General features: G+C 38.3%; 1 non-coding gene across 1 annotated transcript; it reads left to right on the top strand.

Moving 5' to 3' along the window:
- Nucleotides 1-14,562: 14,562 nt before the first annotated feature.
- LOC148562607 (small nucleolar RNA R71) lies at nt 14,563-14,670 on the top strand. Its single transcript, XR_015888079.1, has one exon. It is a non-coding gene; the product is annotated as a small nucleolar RNA R71 (small nucleolar RNA).
- Nucleotides 14,671-17,997: the final 3,327 nt, after the last annotated feature.

Here is a 17,997-nt window from a genome sequence, read left to right as displayed (position 1 = left end):
TAACCAAAAGAAAACAAAATAAATTAATTATTATAAAAATCTTCTATGGATGAAGCCCTTTCCTTGAAGTCCAAAACGCGATGCTGGCACTAAATACCAGACTCAGCGTTTAGCACCGAGGAGGCAGAGAGGGTTGTGGGCGTTGCGATCTTCCTGGTGTTAAACACCAGGCTCGGCATTTAGCGGCACTAGTGTGTGGTTGTTGCACGAATTACGAAGCTCCTGGCGCTAAACGCCAGGTCGGGGCGTTTAGCGCCAACTAACTAGAGGCCTTGCACACATCATGAGATGCCTGACGCCAAATGCCAGGCTTAGCGTTTGGCGCCAGTTTAGCAACTTCACTTTTTTTCTGTACAAACTCTGCCAAACTTACCCGAATTTTTTCTGAAACAAATATAACCATAGTGCGCCTCAAAGTAGCATCCAAATAGGCTTCAAATACTAAAATCTCAATAAAACTTAATAAATTCATATCTAAAATAATAAGAAAATAAAGAACAGTTGCTCACGCATCACAACACCAAACTTGAATTGTTGCTTGTCCTCAAGCAACTAAAAACAAATTTAAACTGAGAAGTGGAATTGCCTGAGAACTGATCTTTCAATTAACCTCCTGTCTCTTCTCTTAGTAGGGTTAATGACACTGTGATCCTGAACAGTTTCGGCATTTCACTATCCTTTGGAGCTCAGGAATGTTAATGTTCCTCAGAACTAGAACTCGGATAATATTATGAATTCTCTTTCTTTTTAACTGCTGATTAATCCTTGAACACAACTTTTTCTTTTGTTCTTTTCTTTGGTGCTTTGTACCTTGAGCCTAGCCGTGACTCTAAATATTTTTTCTCAAGCTTTACTTGACATAAAAACACCACAAGCACTTAATTGGGGAACTCTTTGAGTTCTAATTTTTTTTTTTTAATTTTTTCCAGTCAGTGGTGCCCAGAGCCTTTGGCATACTCTTTATTGGCACTTGGTCTCGATTCTAAGTGCACTGTCTCAGGAATCCCTTGACACAGTCACACCACAAACATATGGCTAGAAAATTAACTTTTTGAGCTTTTGATCATATTTAACCTTCCTAGCCATTGATGCTTAGAGCCTTGGACCTTGTTTTTTATTTTCTTTTTCTTTTTGCTGTTTCTTTTTCTTCAAGGATTAATTTCTTGTTTAATTTAGAGCATTCATAATACTTCTCTAAATTCCTGTATGTCAGGAATTAACAACCTTAACTCCAATGTCAAATATACACTATTCTATTCATACATCCAAAACCACAGATAAATACCACCACATCAAGATAAATAAGACAACTCAAAATATATAAGCTCAAGTTCTCATGCATTATACCACCTCTTCTCTTTTTCTCTTTTCTTTTTTTTTTCAGATTCAAGCTTAATGGCTAATACATGAGACAATTTTTTCAATCAAAATAAAAATACTAAAATAAACAACTAGAAATAAAAAGACTTAAATTGCTACTACTCATGCAAAAGGATTAAAAACAAACAGTAAAAAATAGGAAATAATAACTGAAAACAGAAAATAAGGAAAATATCAATAAAAGAACTAAACCACCTCAGTCATGGTGGATGCCTCCTCCTGGGAATCCTCTAGGAGCTCCAAAATCACACCTCAACTGCTCCATCTCCCGCTGCTGGCGCTGCTGCTCCTCCATAAGCTGTTGAAAGAGAGCAGAGTGGCCTTCAAAGTCCATCCTCAGCTAATTAACAAATGATGCCAGATGCCCAATGGATGATGTCAACTGATCCCAATAATTCTGTAGAGGAAAATAGTATCTCTGGGGCATCTCAGGCTGCTGTGGCTGAGGTGGGGGAGCCGGCTCTTCTCTTGGGACTCTAGCATACTCCCGAGCACACTCCATAGTCTTCTTGGAGATGGGTCGCTCAATGTGGATGAGGGTGTCATGGTTAGTCCGCACCCTAGCAGCCTCACAGAGGTGGAAGATCAGATGTGGGAACACTAGTCTGGCACTGGTGGAGGCGTTCGAAGCTGCACTATAAATCTCTTGTGGAATCATCCACTCCACCTCCACCTCATTACCGAGTATGATACAGTGAATCATCACTGCTCGATCCATGGTCACCTCAGAACGGTTGCTCATCAGGATGATAGAGCGTTGAATAAACTCCAACCATTCCCTAGCAATCGGCTTTAGGTCGTGCCGTCCCAACTGGCTAGGCTGCCCCCTCTGAATTGAGCCTCCACTGAGCTCCCGATAGGCTTATATCCGCTAAAATTTGCTCCACACTCTTGTCATGGTTGACTTGCTCAGTGTAGGACTCATCATCATCCCCGGTCTATAGTAGGCAGAGTGTATCTCTCACAATCTGTGGATTGAAGTCAAGTACTCGTCCTTTGACCATGGTGCGCCAGTTCTTAGGGCTGAGGTTTACGACATGCACATGCTTGTAAGTCATCCAAGCATTGGTGTAAAATTCTTGAACCATGAGTTAGCCCACCTCAGTGACTGGGTTGCACAATGTGCCCCAGCCCCGCCTCTGTATCTCTGCTTGTATTTTCGGGTACTCGTCCGACTTTAGATCAAATCGAACCTCTGGAATCACCTTTTTTTGCCCGGTAATCTCATGAAATTGCTCTTCATGGACCTTAGAGCTAAACCGGTGTAACTCATAGGGACTAGTCACTGGGGTCTTCTCCTTCCTCTTCCTAGAGGATGACTATCTATCCTTGGGTGCCATAGAAAATTTTGAAAAGGAGAAAGCGGCGCGGCCACACCAAACTTAGAAAGTTGCTCGTCCCCGAACAAGGAAAAAAAGAGAATATAGAGAAAGAGGGGGTAAAAATGGTGGGGGAGAAAGGAAGATAATGGGAATATAAAAATTGTGGAGGGTGGATTGGTGAATAGAAAATGGTGTGCGAAAGGAAAAGGGTAAAAGAGGGGGAGTGTGAAGTGAAACTTTGTTGTGTGAAAAAGAAGAGGTGAAAGGGGGGTATAAATAGGAGGGGAAGGGGAGGAGAAGGTAAAAAAATTGAATTGAAATAAATGGGGAGGGGGGTAACGGTTGGCAGGGGATGGGAAAGAGAGATTTGGAGAATAGATGTGATGTGATTGGGGAATAGGAGGTATGGTTGGTGGGAAAGAGAGATACGAGGGAGTGGGACCCACAGGTTTTCACCTTTTCAAATTTCAAACCCCTGCCAAAGTAACCGTTTGGGCGCTGTAGCGCCAGCCTCGGCATTTAGCGCCGCAAGTGCGTCTTCATCATTTTTTTGGCAGGATGGCCTGGCGCTAAACACCCAGGTCTGCACTTAGCGTCAAGGAGGCAGAGATTAATTTTTTACATTGTATCACCATTGGCGCTAAACCCTAATTCCTTAGTAATTTAGTCTCCTCTAACCTAATCAACCGCCAATTCCTTTGTCACTTAATATAGATTAAAGGTTTAGGTTCAATTCTAGTTTATTAGCCACAAAAATTCTAATTACCCAAATATAAGATAATTATATGTCACATATTACGTTAGTCCAGGCAATTAGTGATTTAGGAGAAATTACTTTCAAACTGTTATTCAAGTGAGTTAACTTTTCCAAGAATCATGTAGAAAAAGAGTTATCTTCCAATACACTCAAATTCATAAGGTGAAAAACAAAAGTAATATTTGAATATAAATCAGTGCATTAATTAAAATAGAGTGACAATAGTATTAATCCCTAGAATAAACAGAGCTCCTAACCTTAACGGGGGAAGTTTAGTTGCTCATGACTCAAAAAAAAGCTAGGGTTCCAAAATGTGTAAAGTGTAGAATGAGCCATCAAGGAGAAGAAGGAGCCCAGAGGGCTAAATCTTTTCCCTTTTATATCTAACCTGATTGATTTAGAAATAAAATAAAAGAAATAAAATTAAAAAAATATCTAAACCCTAAAAGATTGTGTTTGGTAATAATAATAACCAAAAGAAAACAAAATAAACTAATTATTATAAAAATCTTCTACGGATGAATCCCTTTCCTTGAAGTCCAAAACGCGGTGCTGGCGCTAAACGCCAGACTCGGTGTTTAGCGTCGAGGAGGCAGAGAGGGTTGTGGGCATTGCATTCTTCCTGGTGCTAAATGCCAGGCTCGGCGTTTAGCCTGGCGTTTAGCGCCAGTAGTGTGTGGTTGTTGCACAAATTACGAAGCTCCTGGCGCTAAACTCCAGATTGGGACTTTTAGCGCCAATCAGCCAGAGGCCTTGCATAGTTGCATGCATCACGAGATGCCTGGCGCCAAACGCCAGACTTAGCGTTTGGCGCCAGCTTGGTAGCTTCGCTTTTTCTTCTTTTTCTTCTGCATGAACTCTGCCAAACTAGCCCAGATTTTTTCTGAAACAAATAAAACCACAATGCATCTCAAAGTAGCATTCAAACAGGCTTCAAATACTAAAATATAAATAAAATTTAAATTCATATCTAAAATAATAAGAAAATAAAAAAAAGATACTCACGTATTACTCACCTCGCCTCTAAAACTTTGTTTGATTCTTCAGCTAGAGGATCCATACATATGAAGACCACTAAAAAAGCCTTGAAGTTGATTGAGATTGTGGCTAACAATAAATATTTATACTTCTTTAAAAGAACAATGAAGAGAGGTGTGATGGAATTGGATACTTGGACACTCTTTTGGCACAAAACAAGGCTATGTCACAATAAATCAGTGCAATCACCAAGCATCTAGGACATTTACAAGTTTTTGCAATAGGAACCCAAGACCTCACATATGAGGACCATCAAAGTGAAGTTTCTGAGTCTTTCAATCAAGAGCAACCCTTTGTTGAGCAAGTTAATTACATGAAAAATTTCTCTAGATTATACAATGACCCTTTTCTAAAATCTACAACCCTGGATAAAGGAATCACCATAACTTTGGCTGGAAAAATCAAAATCAAAGAACCAATAATCTCAATACCTTCAACAACCCTCACCTTTCATAAACACCTCCCAGACAGCCACCACAAAAACCGCAAAAAATACTATCTGAAAAATTCCTTAGAAAAAATCACCCAACATACATCCATATTTATATATCCAAAGAAGTACCAATTTCATGGAAGAAACCTCCAATTTTATACAAGAAACTAGAGCCACTTTTAAGAACTAAGAGGCCTCCATCAGAAATTTAGAGGTGCAAGTAGTTCAACTTGCATAGCAATTTGTTGAAAATCCACAAATACTTTTTTCAGTTATACAATTCTAAATTTTAGGAAAGAGTGCAAACCTATTAATTTGAGAAGTAGAAATATGGTGGAAAAAGAAGTCATGGAAGATGCCAACAAGAAGCACTCTGAGAAAGTTATGGATAACTCCATTCCACAAGATGCACAAGCCTCTGATTCTCCGATTCAAGCTCACAAAGGGAAAGTATCAGAGAAGGCAAAAGTGAAAGAGTATGAGCCTAAACTACCATTCCCTTAAAGGTTTCAAAAAGAGAACAAGGACAAGCAATTCTCCAAGTTCTTCGAAGTGTTTCAAAAATTACAAATCAATATCCCTTTTGCTGAGGTCTTGGAACAAATGCCTCTTTTTGCCAAATTTATGAAGGAGTTGATAGTAAAGAACATGAATTAAAAAGAAGATGAAATAGTGGTTCTCACAAAGTAATGTAGTACAATAATTCAAAAGAATTTACCCCAAAAATTAAAAGATCCTGGGAGCTTTGTCATTCTTTGCACTATTGGTGAAATCACTATAGAAACAACTCTCTGTAATTTAGGAGCTAACATTAATTTAATGCCTCTTTCTTTGATAAAAAAATTGCATATTGAAGAAGTCAAACCAATAAGAATCTCTTTCCAATTAGTTGACCGTTCCATTAAATTACCATCTGGGGTAGTTAAAAATTTGTTAGTGAAAGTAGAAAAATTCATATTTCCTGCTGACTTTGTTATTCTTGATATGGAGGAGAATGCAAATGCTTTCATAATCTTGGGGAGGTCATTTCTTGCCACTAGAAGAGCTTTAATTGATGTGCAAAAAGAAGAGTTCACTTTAAGAGTTCATGATGAGCACATTGTGTTGAATGTATTCAAGGCCATGCAACATCCTAGTGACTCAGAGCATTGCATAAAAATTGACTTAATTGATCCTTTGGTGTAAGAAATCTTAGAAGAGGAAGAGCTAAACAATTTCCTGGAGGAGTCCCCTAAAGAAGGCCACGTGGGTGATGAAAAAAATTATCCAGCACCACAAAATGAAGCTATTTTAGCCCCTGACAAGAAGGAGGGGCCCCAAGTTTGAATTAAAGTCCCTGTCTCCAACCTTTAAATATAATTTTCTTGGTGATGATAATAACCTTTTTAGTGATCATAAGTTTCTCTTTGAGCTTGTCTGAGAAAGTTGAATTGCTTAAAGTGCTAAGAGACCATAAAACAGCACTTGGGTGGACCATCAAGGATCTTAAGGGAATAAGTCCCGGTGTATGCATGCATAAAATCCTTCTTGAAGATGATGCTAAACTGGTGATTCAAGCACAACAGAAGCTCAACCCAGTGATGAAGGAAGTGGTGCAAAAAGAAGTAATGATGTTGTGGGATGCAAAAATAATTTACCCAATTTCTGACAGTATTTGGGTGAGCTCGGTTCAAGTTGTTCTGAAGAAAGGCGGAGTCACAATGATCACCAATAAAAAGAACGAGCTTTTTCCTACAAAAATCGTCATAGGATAGTGCATGTGCATTGACTATAAGAGGCTGAACAATGCCACTAGGAAGGATTACTTTTTCTTGCCTTTTGTTGATCAAATACTAGAAAGATTGGCAGGACATGCTCTTTATTTTTTCTTGGATGGCTATTCCGAGTATAATCAAATTGCAGTAGATCCATTGGACTAAGAGAAAACAACATTCACTTGTCCATTTGGTGTCTTTGCCTACCGCTTCATGCCTTTTGAGCTTTGCAATGCTCTTGCCACTTTTCAAAAGTGCATGCTTTCTATTTTTCCTAACATGGTAGAAAAATTCATTGAGGTATTTATGGATGGTTTCTTTATTTTTGGTGACTCTTTTAATACTTACTTGCAACATCTATCCTTAGTTTTGAGAAGATGCCAAGAGATAAACCTTGTCTTGAATTGGAAAAATGTCACTTTATGGTTACTGAAGGAATTGTTCTTGGCCATCGGATCTCAAACAAAGGCATAGAGGTTGACAAGGCTAAGGTGGAGGTAATTGAGAAATTACTACCCCCTATAAGTGTCAAAGCCATAAGGAGTTTTCTTGGTCATGCTGGATTTTACAGGAGATTTATAAAGGATTTTTTCAAAATTGCTAATCCTTGAGTAATCTTTTGGTCACTGATATTCCTTTTAATTTTGACAATGATTGTTTGTATGCCTTTGAATCCCTTAAAGGCAAGCTTGTCTCTGTCCCATAATTGCTCCACCAAATTGGACTTTACCTTTCGAACTTATGTGTGATGCAAGTGACTTTGCAATTGGTGCTGTCTTGGGACAAAGACAAGACAAGGTTTTACATGTCATTTATTATGCAAGCCGTGTTTTAAATGATGTTAAAAATAATTATACCACAATAGAGAAAGAGCTTTTAGCCGTGATTTTTACTTTTGATAAATTTAGATCATATTTAATTTGTTCAAAAGTAATTGTCTACACTGATCACTTTACTCTTAAGTTTCTTTTGACCAAGCAGAATGCTAAACCAAGGCTAATTAGGTGGGTGCTTCTTTTGCAAAAATTTGATATTGAAATCAGAGATAGGAAAGATTTTGAAAATCAAGTTGCTGACCATCTCTCAGGAACTGAACCTTTAGAATCCCCTGTTGAGCAAATTCTTGTGAATGAAGGATTTTCTAATGACCAACTTCTTGTTATACATAAGGCTCTATGGTTTATGGATATGGCTAATTACAAGGCTGAAAAACGCATTTCAGTGAAGCTCACTTGGCACCAAAGAAAGAAGTTGTAGTATGATGCTCGCTACTTCATATAAGAGGAGCCATATCTGTTTAAGAGATGCTCAGATGGTATAATCCGAAGATGCATCCCGGAGGAAGAAACTAAAGAGGTCTTATGACATTGCCATGGTTCTAAATACGGTGGTTATTTTGGTGGTAATAGAACAGCCGCAAAGGTTCTCCAATGCGACTTATATTGACCAACAACCTTCAAGGATGCCAGTGAATTTGTGAAGAATTGTCCACAATGTCAAAGGTCAGGAAACCTGCCAAAGAAGAATGAAATGCCATAAAATTTCATTTTGGAGGTGGATTATATTTCTAAATGGGTGGAGGCAATCCCATTGCCCACTAACAATGCTCAAGTGGTGCTTTAATTCCTCAAGAATAATATTTTCAATAAGTTTAGTGTTCTGAGAACTTTGATCAGTGATGGAGGAAGCCACTTCTGTAACAAGTAATTAGATGCTCTTCTCCATAAGTATGGGGTCAAACATAAAGTGGATACTCCTTATCACCCCCAGACAAGTGGTCAAGTAGAAGTTTCTAATAGAGAGCTCAAGAGAATTCTAGAAAAGACTGTGCGAGCTTCAAGAAATGATTCAGCTAAGAAACTAGATGATGCTCTCTGGGCATACAGAATGACCTTCAAGACACCCATTGACATGTCCCCTTACCAGCTTGTTTATGGCAAATCTTGCCACTTGCCAATGAAATTAGAGCATAGAGCTTATTGGGCTACCAAGTTTCTTAATTTTGATGCTAAGGTCATGAGGGAGAGGAGGCTCCTTCAACTCAACAAGTTCGATGATTTTAGGGTTGCCGCATATGAAAATCCTAAAGTATACAAGGAGAGGACAAAAATATTACATGATAAGAAAATCTCCTCATGAACATTTGAGCTCGAACAACAAGTTCTTCTCTTTAACTCAAGGCTGAAAATCTTTTCTTGAAAACTCAAAACAAGATGGTCAGACCCTTCACAATCACTAAGGTGTCTCTTTATGGCTACATTGAGGTTATAGAGGTAGAGTCTCAAAGAAAATTCACTATGAACGGTCAATGATTGAAGCATTAAAGAAGTGCACCGTTTATCTGTTAACCTAGAAAGTGCACCGTCAAGCTAGTGATATTGAAGAAGTGCTTGTTGGGAGGTAACCCAATGATTAGTGGTGCACGAAATTGTGATCTCAGGCAACGGCACCAAAAACTCTGTACGCACGTCTTAGTAAATTGTTTTTCATTCACAACTTCGATACAACTAACCAGCAAGTGCACTGGGTCGTCCAAGTAATAAAACCTTACGTGAGTAAGGGTCGATCCCATGGAGATTGTTGGTATGAAGCAAGCTATGGTCACCTTGTAAATCTCAGTCAGGCGGATAATAATTGATTATGGAGTTTTCGAAAATAATACTAATTAAACAGAAAATAAAGATAGAAATACTTATGTATATCACTGGTGAGAATTTCAGACAAAGGTATAGAGATGCTTTCATCCCTCTGAACTTCTGCTTTTCTGCTGTTTTCATCCAATCAGTCCTACTCCTTTCCATGGCTGGCTTCATGTAAGGACATCACCATTGTCACTGGCTACTTTTCATCCTCTCTGGAAAATGGTCTGATGCGCTGTAACTGCATGGCTAATCATCTGGAGGCATCACCGTGGTCAATGGCTGCATCCTATCCTCTTGTGAAAATGGTCCAAATGCTCTGTCACAGCACGGCTAATCATCTGAGGTTCTCGATCATACTGGAATAGGATTCACCCTCCTTTTGCGTCTGTCACTACGCCCAGCACTCGCGAGTTTGAAGTTCGTCACAGTCATTCAATCCCAGAATCCTACTCGGAATACCACAGACAAGGTTTAGACTTTCCAGATTCTCATGAATGCCGCCATCAATCTAGCTTATACCACGAAGATTCTGATTAACAGATCCAAGAGATACTCATCCAATCTAAGGTAGAACGGAAGTGGTTGTCAGGCACGCGTTCATAGGGAATGATGATGATTGTCACGTTCATCACATTCATGTTGAAATGCGAATGAATATCTTAGAAGCGAAATAAGTTGAATTGAATAGAAAAATAGTAGTACTTTGCATTAATTCGTGAGGAACAGCAGAGCTCCACACCTTAATCTATGGTGTGTAGAAACTCTACCGTTGAAAATACATAAGTGAATATAGGGTAAGCATGGCCGAGTGGCCAGCTTCCCATGGAGGTCTAGAGATCTAAAAATGATCAAAAGATAATCCAAAGATGTCTAATACAATAGTAAAAAGTCCTATTTATACTAAACTAGCTACTAGGGTTTACAGAAGTAAGTAATTGATGCATAAATCCACTTCCGGGGCCCACTTGGTGTGTGATTGGGCTGAGCTTGAATGTTACACGTGCAGAGGCTTCTTCTGGAGTTGAACGCCAAGTTGTAACATGTTTTTGGCGTTCAACTCTGGTTCGTGACGTGTTTCTGGCGATTAACTCCAGACTGCAGCGTAGAACTGGCGTTCAACGCCCTTTTGCATCATCTAAACTCGGCCAAAGTATGGACTATTATATATTGCTGGAAAGCCCTGGATGTCTACTTTCCAACGCAATTGGAAGTGCGCCATTTCGAGTTCTGTAGCTACAGAAAATTCACTTTGAGTGCAGGGAGGTCAGAATCCAACAGCATCAGCAGTCCTTCTTCAACCTCTGAATCTGATTTTTGCTCAAGTCCCTCAATTTTAGCCAGAAAATACCTGAAATCACAAAAAAATACACAAACTCATAGTAAAGTCTAGAAATGTGAATTTAACATAAAAACTAATGAAAATATCCCTAAAAGTAACTAGATTCTACTAAAAATATACTAAAAACAATGCCAAAAAGCGTATAAATTATCCGCTCATCACAACACCAAACTTAAATTGTTGCTTGTCCCCAAGCAACTGAAAATCAAATAGGATAAAAAGAAGAGAATATACTATAAATTCCAAACTATCAATGAAACATAGCTCCAATCAGATGAGCGGGACTTGTAGCTTTTTGCCTCTTGAATAGTTTTGGCATCTCACTTTATCCATTGAGGTTCAGAATGATTGGCATCTATAGGAACTCAGAGTTCAGATAGTGTTATTGATTCTCCTAGTTCATTATGTTGATTCTTGAACACAGCTACTTTATGAGTCTTGGCCGTGGCCCTAAGCACTTTGTTTTCCAGTATTACCACCGGATACATAAATGCCACAGACACATAACTGGGTGAACCTTTTCAGATTGTGACTCAGCTTTGCTAAAATCCCCAATTAGAGGTGTCCAGGGTTCTTAAGAACACTCTTCTTTTGCTTTGGACCTTGACTTTAACCGCTCAGTCTCAAGTTTTCACTTGACACCTTCACGCCACAAGCACATGGTTAGGGACAGCTTGGTTTAGCCGCTTAGGCCAGGATTTTATTCCTTTAGGCCCTCCTATCCACTGATGCTCAAAGCCTTGGGATCCTTTTTATTTACCCTTGCCTTTTGGTTTTAAGGGTTATTGGCTTTTTGCTCTTACCTTTTGGTTTTAAGAGCTTTGGCTTTTTCTGCTTGCTTTTTCTCTTTTTTTTTTCGCTATTTTTTTTTCTGCAAGCTTTGCTCTTTACTGCTTTTTCTTGCTTCAAGAATCAATTTTATGATTTTTCAGATTATCAAATAACATGTCTCCTTGTCATCATTCTTTCAAGAGCCAACATATTTAACATTCTTAAACAACAACTTCAAAAGATATATGCACTGTTCAAGCATTCATTCAGAAAACAAAAAGTATTGTCACCACATCAATATAATTAAACTAAGTTCAAGGATAAATTCGAAACTCATGTACTTCTTGTTCTTTTGAATTAAAACATTTTTCATTTAAGAGAGGTGATGGATTCATAGGACATTCATAACTTTAAGACAAAGTTACTAAATACTAATGATCATGTAATAAGACACAAACATGGATAAGCACTTAACATAAAGAAAATGAAAAACATAGAATGTAAGAACAAGGAATGAATCCACCTTAGTGATGGTGGCGTTTCCTTCTTGAGGAACCAATGATGTCCTTGAGCTCTTCTATGTCTCTTCCTTGTCTTTGTGGCTTGATCCCTAGTGATTTTTGGTATTCCTATCCTCAGTTGCTTCCAATAATTATGTGGAGGGAAGTGCATCCCCTGAGGTATCTCAGGGATCTCTTGATTTGCAGCCACATGTTCTACCACTGAGCTATAGACCCTTGAGATGAATCTTTCCATCTCCCATGACTCAGAGATGGAAGCCTTTGTCTTTCCTTTCCCTTTTCTAGAGGTTTCTCCGGTCTTAGGTGCCATCAATGGTAATGGAAAAACAAAAAGCTTATGCTTTTACCACACCAAACTTAGAATGTTGCTCGCCCTCGAGCAAAAGAAGAAAGAATAGAAGAAGAAGAAGAAGATATGGAGGAGATGGAGGGATGTGTGTATGGATGTGAGTGGTGAATGGAAAACAGAAGGGATGACCATGAATGGAGAGAGAGAGAGGGTGAGGTGGGTGGGGATCCTGTGAGATTCACAGATCCTGAGGTGTCAAGGATTTACATCCCTGCACCCATTAGGCATGTAAAACGCCTTTGCATACAATTCTGGCGTTTAAACGCCGAATTGATGCTTGTTCTGGGCATTCAGCGCCCAGATGCAGCATATTTCTGGCGTTGAACGCCAGACAGATGCTCCTTACTGGCGTTTAAACGCCAGTAAGATCCTCCTCCAGGGTGTGATTTTTCTTCTGCTGTTTTTTATTTTTCTTCAATTTTTTTAGTTGTTTTTGTGACTCCACATGATCATGAACCTATGAAGACATATAGCTAATAAAAAATATAATTAAATAAAAATTGGGTTGCCTCCCAACAAGCGCTTCTTTAATGTCAATAGCTTGACAGTGGGCTCTCATGGAGCCTCACAGATGTTCAGAGCATTGTTGAGACTCCCCAACACCAAACTTAGAGTTTGGATATGGGAGTTCAACACCAAACTTAGAGTTTGGTTGTGGCCTCCCAACACCAAACTTAGAGTTTGACTGTGGGGCTCTGGTTGACTCTGTTTTGAGAGAAGCTTACTATGCCTCTTTTCCATGTTTACAGAAGGATAACCTTGAGTTGTAAACACAAGGGAGTCCTCATTCAATTGAAGGACTAATTCACCTCTGTCAACATCAATCACAGCTCTTGCCGTGGCTAGGAAGGGTCTTCCAAGGATGATGGATTCATCCTCATCCTTCCCAGTATCTAGGATTATGAAATCAGCAGGGATGTAAAGGCCTTCAACCTTTACTAACATGTCCTCTACTTGTCCATAAGCCTGTTTTCTGGAATTGTCTGCCATCTCTAATGAGATTCTAGCAGCTTGCACCTCAAAGATTCCCAGTTTCTCCATTACAGAGAGTGGCATGAGGTTTATCCCTGACCCAAGGTCACATAGAGCCTTCTCAAAGGTCATGGTGCCTATGGTACAAGGTATCAGGAACTTTCCAGGATCCTGTTTCTTCTGAGACAATCTCAGTTGATCCAATGCATTTAGTTCATTGGTGAACAGGGGAGGTTCATCTCCCCAAGTCTCATTACCAAATAAATTGGCATTCAGCTTCATGATTGCACCAAGGAACTTGGCAACTTGCTCTTTAGTAACATCCTCATTCTCTTCAGATGAGGAATACTCATCAGAGCTCATGAATGGCATAAGGAGGTTCAATGGAATCTCCATGGTCTCTAGATGAGCCTCAGAGTCCTTTGGTTCCTCAAAGGGAAACTCCTTATTGATCACTGGACGTCCCAGGAGGTCTTCCTCCTTGGGATTCACGTCCTTCTCCTCTCTTGTGGGTTCGGCTATGATGGTCAATTCAATGGCCTTGCACTCTCCTTTTGGATTTTCTTCTGTATTGCTTGGAAGAGTACTAGGAGGGATTTCAGTGATCCTTTTACTCAGCTGGCCCACTTGTACTTCCAAATTTCTAATGGAGGACCTTGTTTCATTCATGAAACTCATAGTGGCCTTAGACAGATCAGAGACTAAATTTGCTAAGCTAGATGGATTCTGCTCAGAATTCTCTGTCTGTTGCTGAGTGGATGATGGAAAAGATTTGCTATTATTAAACCTGTTTCTTCCACCATTATTAAAGCCTTGTTGAGGCTTTTGTTGATCCTTCCATGAGAGATTTGGGTGATTTCTCCATGAGGGATTATAGGTGTTTCCATATGGTTCACCCATGTACTTCACCTCTGCTATTGCAGGGTTTTCAGGATCATAGGCCTCTTCTTCAGAAGGCGCCTCTTGAGTACTGTTGGATGTAGCTTGCATTCCATTCAGACTCTGAGAAATCATATTGACTTGCTGAGTCAATATTTTATTCTGAGCCAATATGGCATTCAGAGTATCAATTTCAAGAACTCTCTTCTTCTGAGGCGTCCCATTACTCACAGGGTTCCTCTCAGAAGTGTACATGAACTGGTTATTAGCAACTATGTCAATAAGTTCTTGAGCTTCTACAGGCGTTTTCTTTAGGTGAATGGATCCACCTGCAGAAGTATCCAATGACATCTTTGATAACTCAGATAAACCATCATAGAATATATCCAGGATGGTCCATTCTGAAAGCATGTCAGAAGGACACTTTTTGGTCAGTTGCTTGTATCTCTCCCAAGCTTCATAGAGGGATTCACCTTCTTTCTATCTGAAGGTTTGAACATCCACTCTAAGCTTACTAAGCTTTTGAGGAGGAAAGAACTTGGCTAAGAAAGCCGTGACCAGCTTATCCCAAGAGTTCAAGCTATCCCTAGGTTGAGAGTCTAACCATACTCTAGCTTTGTCTCTTACAGCAAACGGGAAAAGCATGAGCCTGTAGACTTCAGGATCTACTCCATTAGTCTTAACAGTATCACATATCTGCAAGAATTCAGTTAGGAACTGAAAAGGATCTTCAGATGGAAGTCCATGAAACTTGCAGTTTTGTTGCATCAGAGAAACTAATTGAGGTTTCAGCTCAAAGTTGTTTGCTCCAATGGTGGGGATGGAGATGCTTCTTCCATGTAAATTGGAATTAGGTGCAGTAAAGTCACCAAGCATCCTCCTTGTATTATTATTATTTTCGGCTGCCATCTCCTCTTCTTGTTCGAAAATTTCTGAAAGGTGCTTGCTGGATTGTTGTAATTTAGCTTCTTAGTTTCCTCTTCAGAGTCCTTTCAGGTTCTGGATCTGCTTCAACAAGAATGTTCTTGTCCTTGCTCCTGCTCATATGAAAAAGAGGGAACATAAAAATAATAATAATAGAGATCCTTTTTGCCCAAGTATAGAGGTTCCCTTATGTGAGTAGAAGAAAAGAAGAAGAGAAAATCTGAACTCAGAGAGAGAGAGGGGGTTCGGATTTTTGGTGAGTGAGGAAGAGATGTTAGTAAATAAATAAATAAATAAATAGAAGAGGATGAGAGGGGGAGGTTTTCAAAAATAATTTTTGAAAAAGAGTTAGTGATTTTCGAAAATTAAAAGAAGAAATAAATTAAAATTGAATTTTGAAACAATTAGTTAATTAAAAAGAATTTTTGAAAAAGAGGGAGATATTTTCGAAAATTAGAGAGAGAGGGTTAGTTAGGTAGTTTTGAAAAAGATAAGAAACAAACAAAAAGTTAGTTAGTTAGTTGAAACAAATTTTAAAATCAATTTTGAAAAGATAAGAAGATAGGAAGTTGGAAAAGATATTTTAAAATCAAATTTTTGAAAAAGATATGATTTTGAAAAAGATAAGATAAAAAGATATTTTTGAAAAGATATGATTGAAATTAGTTTTGAAAAAGATTTGATTTTTAAAATCACAATTAATGACTTGACTCACAAGAAATCACAAGATATGATTCTAGAACTTAAAGTTTGAATCTTTCTTAACAAGTAAGTAACAAACTTGAAATTTTTGAATCAAAACATTAATTGTTGATAATATTTTCGAAAATTATGAGATAAAATAAAAAAAATATTTTTGAAAAATATTTTTTTTATAATTTTCGAAAATAAATAAGAAAAAATGAAAAAGATTTGATTTTTGAAAAAGATTTTGAAAAAGATAAGATTTTTGAATTGAAAATTTGATTTGACTCATAAGAAACAATTGAATTTTAAAAATTTTTGAAAAAGTCAATCCAAATTTTTGAATTTTATGAGAGAAAAAAGGAAAGATATTTTTTTTTGAATTTTGAATTTTTAATGATGAAAGAGAAAAACATGAAAAATGACGCAATGCATGAAAATTTTGGATCAAAGCATGTGATGAATGCAAGAACACTATGAATGTCAAGATGAACACCAAGAACACTTTGAATGTCAAGATGAACATCAAAAACTTATTTTTGAAAATTTTTATATGCAAAGAAAATATGCAAGACACCAAACTTAGAAATCTTTCATGTTTAGACTCTATGGATCCAAGAATGCATAAGAAAAACAAGAAAAGACACAAAACAAGAAAACACCAAGATCAAACAAGAAGACTTACCAAGAACAACTTGAAGATCATGAAGAACACTATGAATGCATGATTTTTTCGAAAAATGCAAGATGAACATGCAATTGACACCAAACTTAAAATCTGACTCAAGACTCAAACAAGAAACACAAAATATTTTTTATTTTTGATTTTTATAATTTTATAAAAAAATTTTGTATTTTTTTCGAAAATTATTGTGAAAAAGAAAAATAAGGATTCCAAAATTTTTAATATGAATTCCAGGAATCTTATGCTCTTTAGTCTAAAGCTCCAATCTGAGGGTTAGACATGGCTTAATAGCCAGTCAAGCTTTAGCATGTAAATCAGGTGGATCAGGAACAACAGCAGGTGGATCAGCAACAACTAGCTTGCTCTCTGGGCATACAGAACGACCTTCAAGACACCCATTGGCATGTCACCTTACCAGCTTGTTTATGGCAAATCTTGCCACTTGCCAATGAAATTAGAGCATAGAGCTTATTGGGCTACCAAGTTTCTTAATTTTGATGCTAAGGTCATGAGGGAGAGGAGGCTCCTTCAACTCAACAAGTTCGATGAGTTTAGGGTTGCCGCATATGAAAATGCTAAAGTATACAAGGAGAGGACAAAAATATTACATGATAAGAAAATCTCCTCATGAACATTTGAGCCCGAACAACAAGTTCTTCTCTTCAACTCAAGGCTGAAAATCTTTTCTTGAAAACTCAAAACAAGATGGTCAGACCCTTCACAATCACTAAGGTGTCTCTTTATGGCTACATTGAGGTTATAGAGGTAGAGTCTCAAAGAAAATTCACTATGAACGGTCAATGATTGAAGCGTTAAAGAAGTGCACCATTTATCTGTTAACCTAGAAAGTGCACCGTCAAGCTAGTGATATTGAAGAAGTGCTTGTTGGGAGGTAACCCAATGATTAGTGGTGCACGAAATTATGATCTCAGGCAACGGCGCCAAAAACTCTGTACGCACGTCTTAGTAAATTGTTTTTCATTCACAACTTCGATACAACTAACCAGCAAGTGCACTGGGTCGTCCAAGTAATAAAACCTTACGTGAGTAAGGGTCGATCCCACGGAGATTGTTGGTATGAAGCAAGCTATGGTCACTTTGTAAATCTCAGTCAGGCAGATAATAATTGATTATGGAGTTTTTGAAAATAATACTAATTAAACAGAAAATAAAGATAGAAATACTTATATCACTGGTGAGAATTTCAGATAAAGGTATAGAGATGCTTTCGTCCCTCTGAACTTCTGCTTTCCTACTGTCTTCATCCAATCAGTCCTACTCCTTTCCATGGCTGGCTTCATGTAAGGACATCACCATTGTCACTGGCTACTTTTCATCCTATCTGGAAAATGGTCCAATGCGCTGTCACTGCATGGCTAATCATCTGAAGGCATCACCGTGGTCAATGGCTGCATCCTATCCTCTTGTGAAAATGGTCCAAATGCTCTGTCACAGCATGGCTAATCATCTGAGGTTCTCGATCATACTGGAATAGGATTCACCCTCCTTTTGCGTCTGTCACTACGCCCAGCACTCGCGAGTTTGAA

This window comes from Arachis ipaensis, chromosome B6 (assembly GCF_059453495.1).
Source record: "Arachis ipaensis isolate K30076 ecotype BB chromosome B6, ASM5945349v1, whole genome shotgun sequence".
Classification (NCBI taxonomy): domain Eukaryota; kingdom Viridiplantae; phylum Streptophyta; class Magnoliopsida; order Fabales; family Fabaceae; genus Arachis; species Arachis ipaensis.
The sequence above is the reverse complement of the archived record's forward strand: the minus strand, read 5'-3'. Positions and strand labels throughout refer to the sequence as shown.